Raw genomic sequence first — 10,560 nt, 5'->3', positions numbered from 1 at the left:
GCATGGTGAATCTTTCCTTTTTTTAAAATAGCTTAATTAACATATAATTTACATACCATTCAAGTTCACCCATTTAATGTATAAAATTCAATGCATTTCTAGTATATTGATGGTTGTGCAACTATCATCACAATCTAATTCTGTAACACTACTACAAAAAGTAACTTTATACCCATTAGCAGTTACCACCCAATCGCCTAACTCTACCTAAATCCTATAATAACAGTAATATACTTTCATTTACCTTTGACTACTCTGGCCATTTTGTGTAAATAGAATCAGGTAATAATGTATTATCTGATTGTGACTGTCTCACTTAGCATAATATTTTCAAGGCTTTTCTATATTAAAGCATGTATTCCTTTCATTGTATAAATATGCCACATTTTATTTAATTAGTTGGTAGAATTTTAGTTGTTCCCAATTTTTAGCTATTATAAATAATGCTTCTATGGACATTTGTGTGCAAACTTTTGGATAAACATGCTTTCAATTTTTTTGAAATATGTATAGTTACATATATATGTGTGTGTGTGTGTGTGTGTGTGTGTGTGTGTATATACCCTACGAGTGAAATTTCTGGATCATACAATAACTATATGTTTAAGATTTTTAAAAACTACCAGTGGGATGTGGTGGCCCATACCTGCAATCTCAGTACTTGGGAACTGAGACAAGGAGGATAGTAGGTTCGGGTCTAGCATCAGCAACTTAGTGAGACCCTCAACAATGTAGTGAGACTCTGAAAATAAAAATTTTAAAAAAGAGCTAGGGATATAACTCAGAGGTAGAATGCTCCTGAGTTCAAACCCTAGTAAGAAGAAGGAAAAAAAAGTAATAAGAAGAAAAAGGAGGAGGAGGAAGAGGAGGAAAAGGGGAGAGGAAGGAGGACAGGGAGGGGAAGGGGAGGAAAGAGGGAAAGGAACTGCCAAACTATTTTTTCAAATACCTGTTATTTGCCAGGCGTGGTGGTAGGAATTCCCGCGCTTGGGAGGCGGAGACAGAAAGATCACGCAGGTTTGAAGCCAGCTGCGCTGGCTTAAGAGACCCTGTTTCCAAAAATGAAATAGGCCTGGAAGTGTAGCTTGGAGGTAAAAGGGCATCCAGGAACCCCAGTACCACCAAAAAAGCAAACAAGCAAACAAACAAAACAAAACAAAAACCTGTTATTTTACAATCCTGCCAACAGTATATGGGATTTCTGGTTTCTCCACATCCTCACAAACCTATTTTGTTCTTGGTCTAACTGTACTCTTTCGTTTGTGGATATCTACTTATCCCAACACCATTTGTTGACAACACTGTTTCTCCTGCTGAACTGTCTTGACATCATTTTTTAAATCATCTGGATATAAAGATGTTGGTTTATTTCCACTTCCCTGATTTATATGTCTGTCCTTATGCCACTACCACGTTGTGAGGATCACTGCCGTTTTCAGTAAATCTTGAAATAAACAAATGTGACCATCCAACGTTCATCAAAGTATTCTCTTTGAAGATTTGGCTACTCTTGGTCTCCTGCCTTTCAGCATGACTTTTAAGAACAGCTTATCAACTTCCAAAAAAAATAACATCTGAGATTTTGGTGTGGATTGTAATCAATGTATATACCAATTTGAGGATGTATTGTCATCTTAACAATATTAAGTTTTTCAATCTATGAAAGTAGTATTCTTTTTATTTAGGTTTTCATTAATTTCTCCCCACAATGCTTTATAGTTTTCAGAGTACGAGTTTTACATTTTTTACTTATTTCCAAAAAACCAAGTGTTTTATTCTTTTTGATGCTCTTACCAATACATTTTCTTTCTTAATTTCATTTTCCTTTATCGCTAGTATCCAAAAATACAATTGATTTTTCATATTGACATTATATTCTGTAACCTTTGCTGAACCTGGTGTGTGTGTGTGTGTGTGTGTTCCTTAAGATTTTCTATAAAATCTCATCATCTTTCTTTCCAGTATGGAAGCCTCTCATTTATTTTTCTTTTGTAATTACCCTGGCTAGGCCTTCCAGCACAATGTTGACAAAAGTATATGAATGGACTTTTCTGTTTATTCCTTCTTTATGTGAAGGGGAGAGCATAGAGTTAAGTTTGATAATCAAACATTAAGTTTGATATTGGCTGTTGGTGTTTTTTCAATATCCTTTATCTGGTTGGGAAAGTTCTTTTCTTTTTTTATATTTTCTTTTTCTTTTTTATTTTTGTGTGAAACATAATTGAAAATGGCATACATCCAGACTGTGCTTGGTGCCCTCTCCCCCCCACCCCCACTTCCCCTTCCCTCCTCCCAGAAATGAGTGTCCAGGTTGACCATGCTACACTCACACTTATACACATATTCAAATGTAGCTCCTCCATTAATCAACCTTAGCCTTCTTCCTCTCCTGCCCTTCCTTTCTAGCTTTGCTGAGGTTTCCTCTCCATTATCTGGAGTCTCTCTGGTATCCCCAATACTCCGTAGTTTGGGCATATTAGAGAAAACATGTGTCCGTTCTCTTTCTGTGCTTGGCTGATCTCACTTAACATAATGTTCTCCAGGTCTTTCCATCTTCTTGCTAATGACATGATTTTGTTCTTCTTTATAGCTGAGTAGAATTCCACTGTGTGTATTTCCCATTATTTTGCAGTCCATTCTTCTGTTGATGGAGACCTAGGTTGGTGCCATATTTTGGCTATTATGAATTGTATGACTCTACACTTGCAAAATAAATAATCCAGTCAAGAAATGGGCAGCTGAACTGAATAGACACTTCACAAAAGAAGAGATACAAATGGCCAATAGGTATATGAAAAAAATGTTCAACATCATTAGTCATCAGGGAAATGCAAATCAAAACTACCCTGAGATTGCATCTAACCCCAATCAGAGTGGCAAGCATAAAGTAATCAAATAACAACAAATGCTGGTGAGGATGTGGGGCAAGAGGAACTCTTTTATACTGTTGGTGGGAGTGGAAACTAGTTCAGCTGCTATGGAGATTTGTGTGGAGATTATTTAGAAAATTGGGAATGGATCCACCATATGATCTGGCTATACCAATCCTGGGTATTTGTCCAAAGAGGTTGAAATCAGAGAATTACAGTAACATACCCATGTTCATAGCAGCACAATTCATAACAAGCTTATTTTTTATTCATTACCTTGAAACAGAGTCTCAATAAGTTGCAGAGGGCCTTACTAAATTGCTGAAGCTATTCTCTAACTTGCAATCCTCCTGTTTCACCTTCCCAAGTACTAGGATTATAAGCATGTGCCACAACACCCGGCTAAGAATTATTTTTTTAAACACAATAAAGTTTCTTTAATACTTCACTCTTTTTTTATCACTTAGAGATAACATTTTAATATTTCTTTCTTGTTTTCTTTCTTACCAGAGGATATTTTTTCTTTTTTTTTTAAGGTGAAACTATCATACATTTTTTTTTTTTCAGAAAAAATCTATCCTAACATGAAATATGAACTCTAAATACCCAAAACAATCTCGAAAAAGAACACAGCTAGAAGATGTACATTTTCTGATTTCAAACATTATAAAACTACAATAATCGAAACACTGTAGTACTGCTATAAAGGCAAATATATAAACCAGTGGAGTAAAATAAAAAGCCTAGAAATAAATTATTCCATATATGGTCAAGTTATTTTTGACAAGGTTTCCAAGAACATTAGGTGAAGGAAATAATAATCTTTTCACTAAATATTGTTGAAAAATAATAATTACATGAAAAAGAATAAAATTGGACCCTTACCTAACACCATATATAAATATTAATTCAAAATAGATAAAATCCCTAAAAGTGAATCTTAAGACTATAAACTTTTAAAAGAAAAACCGGCTCATAAAACTTCCCAACATTGAAATTGGCAGTGATTTCGTGGATATGATTCCAAAGGCACAGGCAAAAAAAGAATAAACAATAAGCTTCATGAAAAATAAAAAAAATATAGCCAGGTGTGGTGGCACGCGCTTGTAATCCCAGCATTCGGGAGGCTGAGACCGGAGGATAGCGGTTCATGGACAGCCTCAGCTACTTAGTGAGGCCCTCTGCAACTCAGTGAGACCCTGTTTCAAAATAAATAATAAAAAATAGGGCAGGGGGTGTAGCTCGGAAGTCAAATGCCCCTGGGTTCCCTCCCCATACCCGCAAAATAATAATAATAATAATAATAATAATAATAATAGAATAAAAATGAATTAAAAATATTACATATCCAAAGACAATGTAAACAGAATTAAAAGTTACTGATAGAATGAGATAAAATATTTCCAAATGCTATATCTGAAGATATATTAATATTCCAAATAGAAATCCTAAAAATCAGCAACAATAAAAGCAAACAATAAAATTTAGAAATAGGTAAAAGACTAAAATAATGAATCTCCAAAGATTTTTATATGACCAATAAACACATGAATATCACTCATCATTATCATAATATAACTAATAATTAAGGAAATACAAATAAAAACTATAGTGAAATGCTACTTCACATTTGTTAGGATGGCTACTTAACACGAATTACCTTGCTCCAGCCCTTTACCTTGAGTTTGTTACTATCTTTACTTGTAAAGTGTGTTTTTTGTAAGCAGCAGATGGATGGATTCTGTTTTTTAATCCATTTTGCCACTTTATGTCTTTTTATTGGGGAATTAAGACCATTTTACATTCAGTGTGATTATTGAGAGATAACTTTTAATTCCTAACACATTAAGATTTTATTTCTGTTTGAAATACTGTTTATTCTTCTTTGCTTAGTTGTCTGCTGGATGAAAAAATCTTCTTTCTCTGGTTCTGGTGTGTATTACCTATTTCTTCTTTGTGGTTAATCTCTTTGAGTATTTTCTCTAGCGCTGGTTTTGAAGGCATCAGTTTCTGTTTGTCATGGAAGCTTCTTATTTCCCCATCTAATTTGATAGATAGTTTTTCTGGGTAGGAAATTTTTGGCTGGAAGTTGTTTTCTTTCAGAGTTTGGAATATGTTACTCCAAGCCCTTCTGGCTTTCGTGACTTGGTTTGGGAAGTCTGGACTGATTCTAATTGGTTTGCCTCTAAATGTTACTTGGCCTTTTGTTTTTGTTGCCTTTAAGATTTTCTCTGCTTGGCTTCTACATTGGTCATTTTATTATGTGGCATGGGGATCCTCTTCTCTGATCCTGTCTAAAGGGAGTTCTATAAGTTTCCTGGACCTGTGTATCAACCTCTTGCTCTATGTTTGAAAATTTTTCTGCTATTATATCTTTGAAAAGATTACTGATCCCTTTGGTTTCACCTTCTTTTCCCTCTTCTATTCCAATTATTCTTAGGTTAGCTCTGTTAAAATGGGCCCATATTTCTTCAATGTCAGATTCCTGCTCTCTGATTTTTTTTCTAAGTTATAAATTATGTATTCCTTTTTGGAGTGATCATCTTCTAGGAGTGAGATTCTATTCTCCATGTGGTCTAATCGATTGTTTATACTTTGAATTGAGGCCTTTACTTCAATTATTGCATCCTTTATTTCTTTCAGACTCTCTCTGAATTCTTTTCAAAGGTCCTGTATTATTTCTACAGTTATATTCCTTAATTGATCTTCTGGAGATCTCTGAATTTTTGTGTTATCAGATTCTGATATTATGGGGTTGTGGGTGTTTATTGCTCTACTGTTGTTCCTCTTTTCCATGATTTCAGAAGTTTGTGCCGTCTCTGGGTTCTTCCCAGGTCACCACGACTTCACTTAGGGTGTTCTGGATCTTGAGTTTGTGGTAATCTTAGCTGCTACTACTCCTTACTGGGTTGTATTGCAAAGTCTCAGACCTAGGAAGTTAATCGAGGATGTGCGGGACTGTGGGGGTGCCGGGCTGGGTGTTTTCCCAGGGGCACCTGCGACTAGTGTGGTATATCTGCCACTGCTACTCCTTCACTGGGTTGGATTGTAAAATCTCAGACCCAGGGAGATTATCAAAGCTGCACAAGTCCCTGGGGGTTCGGTGCTGGGATTTCTCCTTTAGGGGTTGCAATTTCACTTATGGTTGTTGAGTATGCTAATCTGGAGCTGTCGAGGGCATGGTGAACTCGCCACTGCCGCTGGTAATATGGTGCCGCAGCTATGCCCTCGGCCATGAGGCTGGCATATTTCTTTTCTGGTTTTGAGCTCTGTTCTGAGTCCCTGGAAGGCGTGATGAGGTTGGCCACTGGGAGTTTTAGACATTCTTTGCACTGAAAGAACTGCTGAATTACACCCAAAATGATCTGCAGCTGCTCACTTCAGCTCCTTGTTCACCTTTCCTCTCTGGAGTCTGATGCTGTGAGGCAAGATGGTGCCACTACAGCTCCGCCGCCGCAGTGTGGGCTGGTTTCTTTTCTGGTCTCTGGTTGTTCGTCTAGTCTTCTTTTTCTCTGTCCCTTGTGTTTACATTTTTTATTTCTCTGCTGATAGTGTATTCTGGCTATGAAAAGCGCTGATTTTGTGTCAACAGAGATCAAGTGTTAGCAGGACTCCTAAACGCTTCTTTTCTCGGTCGCCATCTTCCCGGAAGTCTGAGAAAGTTCTTTTCTATCATAATTTGTTAAATATTTTATCATGGAAAGGAATTAAATTTTATCAAATACATTTTTCCACATCCTTTAAGATAATCATGGGTTTTTATTTTTATTCTGATATGCCATACTAAATTAATTGGTATTTAAATATTTAGCCACCCTTGCATTCCTGGGATAAATCCTATTTGGTTATGGTTTAATTATCTTCATGTTTCTGGATTCATATTGCTGACATTTTGTTGATGGATTTTACACTTACATTTATAAGAAATATTAGTTTCCAGTTTTCTTTCCTCATGATGCCTTTCTTTCAGTATTAGGATAATATTGGCTTTATAAAATTAGTTGGGTAGTATTCTCTCCTCTTATATATGCTTAATTGCTCATGAATTATTGGTAGTAGTTATTCATAAAGTATTTGGTAGAATTCAGTAGTAGTGAAACCATTTAGGACTTGGCTTCATGAGAGGTAGGTGTGTGTGTGTGTGTGTGTGTTTGTGTGTGTGTGTGTGTGTGTGGTTCCAGGGATATTCTACATTCTTGCCCTATTTTATTTTTTGTTTTTTGAAACATGGTCTTACTAAGTTGCAGAGTCTCAGTACATTGCTGAGGCTGGCTGCAAAACTGAGATCCTCCTGTTTCAGCCTCCCAATTACTAGGATTACAGGCATGTGCCACCACACCGGCTTGTGAAAGGATTTTTTAAAAACTATGGAGATGCCGGGCGTGGTGGCGTACGCTTGTAATCCCCGCACTTGGGAGGCGGAGACAGGAGGATTGCGCAGGTTCGAAGCCAGCCGTGAGCGCTGGCTTAGGAGACCCTGTTTCCAAAATGAAAATGTAAAAATAGGTCTGGGAGTGTAGCCCGGAGGTAGAAGGGCTTCTAGGAACCCCAGTACCACCAAAAAAATAAAAAAATAAAAAAATGAAAAAAAAACTATGGAGCTGGGTGTGGCGGCACATGCTTGTAATCCCAGCATTCCGGAGGCAGACACCAGAGGATTGCAGTTCGCCAACAGCCTCAGCTACTTAGTGAGGCCCTTTACTGCTTTACTTGGTTTCAAAAATAAAAAGAATAAAAAATTAGGGCTGGGGTTATCTCTCAGAGGTAGAATTCCCCTGGGTTCCACCCCTAGTACCATGAAAAAATAAATATGAATGCAATCTCTTTTCTTGTTATAAGTCTATTCAAATTATCTCTTTCTTCCTGAATTGGATTCAGAAATTTGTGTCTTCTGGGAATTTGTCCCTTATCATCTAAGTAACTTAATTTGTTGGCATTCACTTTTTCATAGTATTCCCTTAGAATTCATTTCTTTACGCGCTTGGGAGGCAGAAACAGGAGGATCAGGCAGGTTCGAAGCCAGCTGCGCTGGCTTAAAAGACCCTGTTTCCAAATAAAAAGTATAAAATAAGTCTGAGAGTGTAGCCCAGAGGTAGAAGGGCTTCCAGGAACCCCAGTACCACAAAAAAAAAAAAAAATGCATTTCTTTAATGTCAGTAATATGACCCCTCTTTCACTACTGACTTTAGAAATTTAAGCCTTATTTTTCTCAGTCTAGCTAAAGCTTTGTTTAAAACCAGTTTTTTGTTTTATTGACTTTCTATGTTCGTTTACATTCTCTATTTCATTAATTTCTCCTCTCATCATTATTTCCATCAGTATGCTTATATTAGATTTATTTTGCTCTTCTTTTTCTAGTGGAAAGTTAGGCTCTTAGTTTACAATCTCTTTATACATGAACATTTATAACTATCAAAAGTCCTCTAGTCACTGCATTGCCTGAACCCAGTAAGTAGTTCTTTGCATTAATAAAATCTCCCACCCCTATGGCTTGGCTCTAGGTGGATCACATTTTGAGTTTCCAAAATAGCATACGATATATTCACACAAGTCTGCAACAGCCCAGAATTTCACTGGATCAAAAGCCACTCCAGTCCCTTCATTTTTCTTGGTGTCTTTGTCTTTTATCATTATATTTCTCTTCTTTGAACCTAGGGTAAATGTATTGCAGCTGAAGACCATGACAGATTCGTCCAATTTGGTGTTTGCTTTTCCAACCACGATCCTCTTCATCTTTATCAAATGTTCCTCTATTGTGCATTCTAGTTCTTTTCTAGGAATCCGTTTCTTAAGGGATAGGGTATAAAATAGTAGGATAATAAACCCTACTAGACCTATTGTTTTCCTTCTAATTCAATGGTTTGATAGCCCTTCTGTGTTTATCGGTTAGGATACTCTAAGATATAAAGCAGTTACAATGGAATCTTATTCCAATGACATAAAATAAGGAAGTTTATGTCCTCTTCATGCTATATTTCCATTATGAATTGGAAGAGAATTCGGTTAATCACAGCTAATTAGGAACCTAGACCAGCAGAACAGGAGTCATTTGAACAGTGACAGTTGCTGTGCTAGAAGGAAAAGAGAACAATTAAATGCTTGGCAAGGAGTAGACACATGATTATTGTATTCAGACCTCTTGGCCATGAACTAGCTTGTTTCATGCCCATCCCCCCCTCACTCAACCACAAGGGGCATAGGAAATGTGCTTAGGAAGATACAAAGCAGGAAGTTCTTGATTTTATGGTATTAATGATTATACCAGATGGCAGATATTGTTTTCTATTAAAGGGAATGAGATCAAAGTTAGAGAACAGAGAAATCTGGAGAATCATAACAAAGTTCCACTTTGTACTAATTCATTATTTTTCACCTACTGAATTCACCAGGGATCTCTTATTTAAGCCCTTTAAAAGAGACATGAGCCTTTTCAACAGGTCCCAGGGAACAGCTGTACTCAGAATATTATTAACCTTCAAATATGTTAAATGAAACATAGTTCAATGTATACATATCTATCTATATTATATAACTATATCTATCTATCTATCTATCTATCGTGTGTGTGTGTGTGTGTGTGTGTGTGTGTGTGTGTGTGTGTTTAAGAATTGAAGCCGGCTTCAAACTTGTGCGATCCTCCTGTCTCAGCCTCCCAAGCGCTGGGATTACAAGCATGCGCCACCATGCCTGGCTTAGAATTAGCTTTTTCAAAGCAATTGCTTTGAAAAAGTCAAACTTTTATTTCAGTGTAGCTGCTCTCTAAAAGCTATTTGGAATGCCAATTGTGGCACTGCTTTAAGAAACTGTGGTTTGGGCCAAGTATGGTGGCACATGCCTGTAATTCTAGCTATTCAGGAGGGGAGGCAGATGGATCACAAGGTTGAGACTAGGCCTCAAAATAGAAAATAAAAAGGGCAGCCAGGCGTGGTGGTGCACGCTTGTAATCCCAGCATTCGGGAGGCTGAGACCGGAGGATCGTGGTTCACGGACAGCCTCAGCTACTTAGTGAGGCCCTCTGCAACTCAGTGAGACCCGGTTTCATAATAAAGATTAAAAATAAATTGGGCAGGGGGTGTAGCTCGGAGGTTGTTCCATCCCCAGACCCGCAAAAAAAAAAAAAAAAAGAGAAAAAGAAAAAGGGCTGAGGATGTAGTTAGTTCAGTGGTGAAGTCTTGCCTACATTTGTGAGGCCCTGATTTTAATCCCCAGCAACACAAAGACAAACAACTCCCCCCAAAAAAATGTGTGGTTCATATTTTTTCATATATTTCTATATGGGAAAACTTTATTGGCAAAGTCTTCCTGTACATTGTTGATATGTCATACACTATACTAAATGCCAGGTGTTTAAAATTATGTATGGCACTTTTTTTTTTTTTTACAGTTACTACATAGTTACTATACAGCTCAATAGTAGCAAACCCTCCCCAGATATGGGAAGTTCTAGCTGTTCACAGAAACTTGGAAAGGAGAAAAACAATTAAATTCACACAAAATGAGCCGGGTGTGGTGGCACACATTTGTAATCCCAGGATTGGGGAGGCTGAGATCAGAGGATCACAGTTTTTGGACAGCCTCAGCTACTTAGTGAGGGCCTCTGTAACTTAGGGAGACCCTGTTTCAAAATAAAGAATAAAAAATAGGGCTGGGGCCGGGCGTGGTGGTGCACACTTGTAATCCCTGCACTTGG

Source organism: Muscardinus avellanarius (assembly GCF_963383645.1).
Source record: "Muscardinus avellanarius genome assembly, chromosome: 2".
In the NCBI taxonomy this organism is placed as follows: Eukaryota; Metazoa; Chordata; class Mammalia; order Rodentia; family Gliridae; genus Muscardinus; species Muscardinus avellanarius.
This window is presented reverse-complemented; position numbering follows the sequence as displayed.